Source organism: Arachis stenosperma, chromosome 9, assembly GCF_014773155.1.
Source record: "Arachis stenosperma cultivar V10309 chromosome 9, arast.V10309.gnm1.PFL2, whole genome shotgun sequence".
In the NCBI taxonomy this organism is placed as follows: Eukaryota; Viridiplantae; Streptophyta; class Magnoliopsida; order Fabales; family Fabaceae; genus Arachis; species Arachis stenosperma.
Window position 1 is genome coordinate 108,354,683 of NC_080385.1, and position 4,269 is coordinate 108,358,951.

At 41.9% G+C, this 4,269-nt stretch overlaps 1 non-coding gene across 1 annotated transcript; it reads right to left on the reverse strand.

Moving 5' to 3' along the window:
* Positions 1–572: 572 nt before the first annotated feature.
* Positions 573–676, reverse strand: LOC130953533 (small nucleolar RNA R71). Its single transcript, XR_009075702.1, has one exon. It is a non-coding gene; the product is annotated as a small nucleolar RNA R71 (small nucleolar RNA).
* Positions 677–4,269: the final 3,593 nt, after the last annotated feature.

Below are 4,269 nucleotides of genomic sequence, written 5' to 3' on the forward strand. Positions count from 1 at the left end.
GAGGAGAGACATCAACTCCTCCATATACCGAACCAGAGAGGACCCTTCATAAACTTAGAAGGGAAGCAAGAGGGAAGAGAGTACTGGGAGAAGAAGAATCTGAAGGAGAATCTGAGGACAATTTTGAGGAAGCTCTATATCTCAACATGGATAGAGAAGTTCACAACCATGAGAGAGCTGATGGAAACAATGCCATTCCCGATAGGAGGGTTCTTGGTTCATACATAAACCCAACCTCTGGGAATTGTGGTAGCAGCATTCAGAAACCACCCATTCAGGCCAACAATTTTGAACTCAAACCACAGCTAATATCACTGGTGGAGAATCATTGTTCATTTGGTGGGAGTGCTAATTAAGATCCAAACCAACATCTCACAAAATTCCTGAGAATTTGCGACACTGTGAAGTCCAATGGAGTCCAGGAAGATGCATATAAACTGCTCTTGTTCCCATTTTCACTTAGGGACAAGGCAGCTAAGTGGCTGGAATCATTCCCAAGGGGGAGCCTAACAACCTGGGATGAGGTGGAAAGCAAGTTTCTGGCACATTTCTACCCCCCACAAAAGGTCAATAGGCTTCGATCTGAGGTTCAGACTTTTAGACAACAAGATGGTGAAACTCTCTACGAGGCATGGGAGAGGTTCAAGGATTTGACAAGGAAATGCCCACCAGGCATGTTCCATGACTGGGTGCAATTGCATATTTTCTATGATGGACTTTCTTATGAATCAAGGAAGGCTGTAGACCATTCATCAGGAGGTTCATTGAACAGGAAAAAGACTGTGGAAGAAGCCATTGAAGTGATTGAAACAGTGGCTGAGAATGAGTACTACTATGCTTCAGAGAGACACAAAACTAAGGGAGTCATGGAGCTGAACCATGTTGATACAATTCTAGGCCAAAACAAGGTGTTTGCCAAGCAACTAGCAGAGCTCACCAGGAAATTAGAAACAAATCAAGTGGCTGCAATACACACACAAGATCAAGAGGAGGTAAGCACTGAAGGAGGTGATTGGGAAGAGGCCAACTATGTGGGAAATCAACAAAGGCAACCATATGATCCACATTCCAACACTTACAACCCAGGCTGGAAAAACCACCCAAACTTTGGGTGGGGAAACCAGCAAACCCAACCACAAAACCACAAACCTTACAACCCCAACCAACATAACAATTCCACATACCACAACTCCAACCAAAGATCATACCAAGCCACACAAAACACTTACTCCCAACCACCATATCATGGCCAAAATAATCAACCTGCCCAACCTAATCCGAACCAACAATTTCAAGATCAATTAAACAGGATAGAAGGAATGCTTGCAACCATGGGTCAGGACATAAGTGAGTTGAAAAGCTTTAGGGATGATGTGAGATCTACCTTAAGGAACCATGGTGAAAAACTCAAGAGGATGGAGTCTCGAGTAGGAGAGCTATCTCAACAGGCCCCCAAGTCAACTGCAGTGTTCCCTAGTGACACAGAAAAGAATCCTAAAGGGGAACAAAAGGGAGTGAGATGGGAAGAATGCAAGGCCATCACCATATTGAAGGAAGTCTCAGAAGAAGAAGGAATCAGACCCTCAGAACAGGAGCCAGAAATCTTGAAGGAAGGTGTGGAAGAAGCTAAGCAGGAAAGTGAAACTGAGCAAGCCAAGGAACCGCAAAATAAAGGCATGCTGGAAACATACCAACCAAAAGCACCATTTCCTCAGAGGTTAGGAGGAGGTGAAAAAGGGAAAACATATTCAAGGTTTTTAGAGGCATTTAAGTCTCTCCATATCAATATTCCCTTTCTTGAGATTCTCCAGCAGATGCCTACACATATCAAGTATTTGAAGGAATTGCTGAGCAAGAACAGAGTTTTGAAGGGAGGACAAACTGTAATAATGAACAAAGAATGCAGTGCCCTCATCAAGAAGGACATAGTCTCTAAGAAAACAGACCCAGGAAGTTTTCATATCCCCTGCATCATAGGGGAAACAAAAATTGACAGAGGATTCTGTGATCTAGGAGCTAGCATAAATGTGATGCCTCTGACTCTTATGAAGAGGCTACAACTGAATGAGGTGAGATCCACTGATGTAATCATACAACTGGCTGACAAAACTCAGAAGCAAGCTGAAGGGGTAGTTGAGAATGTGCTGGTGAAAGTGGGAAATTATTTCTTCCCCACAGACTTTGTCATTTTGGACATGGAGGAAAGCTACCTACACCCTATCATTCTGGGAAGGCCATTTCTAGCCACTGCTAGAGCGCTCATAGATGTAGAACAAGGAGAGCTAATTTTGAGAATACATGATGAACTGCTCATTTTCCATGTTTTCAAACCTGCATCTGAGCCTAAACCAGAACCTGAAAAGCCTAAGGATGATAGTAGCCATCTGTGTTTGGAGGAAAGCAATCCAGCAGCTGAAACTCTAAAACAGTCCTTGGAAGGCAAACAAGAATTGCAAGAGTTAAAGCCACAAGAATCAATAGAAACAGCTCAGAAGGATCCTCCTGGCATAAGGGTCAATGAAGAAATCCTCAAGAAAGAGGGAAGAATTGTAAAGAAATTGCCAAGAGGGTGGAGAAACAAGAAAATTCCTACTGAAGGTTTCTCTCTGGGAGATAAAGTGATATCAAGTCATTATCTGCCAATCCCACCTGGCCTCAAAACCATTCCTTCCCAGCTCCCGCAAGTGTTCACAATCAGGAAAGTTCTTTCTATGGAACATTTGGAAATCATGAAGGAATCAAATGAGGACGTTTTCATAGTGAGAGGAGAGGACATCAAGCACTACAATCCACCCTAACAAGGGACAACCGTCAAGCTAGTGACGTTAAAGAAGCGCTTCATGGGAGGCAACCCATGTTTTAGTATCCTTACTCTTTATTGTTTTGCTTTGCATCTAATAAAGCATGGTTTCTTATGCATGAACTTGAATCCTCAGGACAACTGTTGATAAGGTGCACTAAACATTGCATGTAAAATACAATTGGTCTCTAAGTTTGGTGTGTCTGAAGGCACCCCAAATCTTATTCAAATTGTATTCAATCTTTCATTCAAGGTGCACAACCAAACATTAAGTTTGGTGTTCCTCTTTGAACACAGTTAATGAAAAGCAAGAAGTTCCTCTGGATTTAGAAATTCATGACAAGTATACCATTTGCATGTTTTAATACTTTGATTTCAATTACTTTAGGTAGTAAAATTGTTTAGGATCAAAGAGCCAAAGTGACTATGATTTATTAGAATTATGCACATTCATTAAGGACAACCAACATGGATTTCATGTCATCAGGAGACATTACCAAACACTAAGTTTGGTGTCCAGTAATAAGTGTGCATACATACAAGGGTCACGGCTATAAGCTCATGAAGTCAATCATTGATTTACAATTCAAAAAGAAGGAAAAACATGTGCAAGTACTATTCATTATTCACATGGACCGAAAAAAAAAATGATAGCAAAGTTGTTTGTTTGTACAGGTACAAAAGGAAGGATAAGAATGGATGAAAAAAACAAAGGGGGAGGTACGGTGCTTGGTCAAAAAGGGAGTTCACAAGTCTTTGAAACTAACACATGGGAAAGGGAAGTTCTGCATGAAAAGATAGCTACATGTACAACTTAATGCACCCAGAATACTTCCAAGAAACTTGTCACTTGCCAAAACTAAAGAACCAATAGCATCCTCATCTAGCCACAAAAGAAGAAAAGACAAGCAGCCAATGGAGGAGGAAAGGGAATTTGATGCATGGAAATACAAATCGGTTTTCCATGAGATTCAGGCCGAATGGATGAGACCTAAAAGGATACTAGCTGAGATTCCCTTTGACCTTGGAGAGGAGGAGTTCCCAAGTGTTTGGGAGAAGATCAAAAAGAGGAAGTGGGAGCTTCTGACTAAGCCAATCACTAAAATCAACATCAACATGGTGAAGGAATTTTATGCAAATGCAGTGAGGGAGGATCCAACCGAGGAACCCACATACAAAAGCTATGTGAGAGGGGTGGAAGTTGACTTCAGCCCCAAGGCAATCATGAAAACTCTTGGCCTGAAAAACATACGTTTCAGCCAAGTAAGTTATGAGGATAGGATGATAGGAGAACCTGACTATCAGACTATTGCTGAAGACCTTTGTGCCATCAGAGCTGAATGGGTGAGAAGAACAAAAGGGGCTCCAAGAATCTTGAGAAGGGGAGACCTAACACCTGAAGCTAAAGGGTGGTATGCAATAGTTAGGAGATCCATCCTACCCACTGCAAACTCTTCAGAAATAATCCC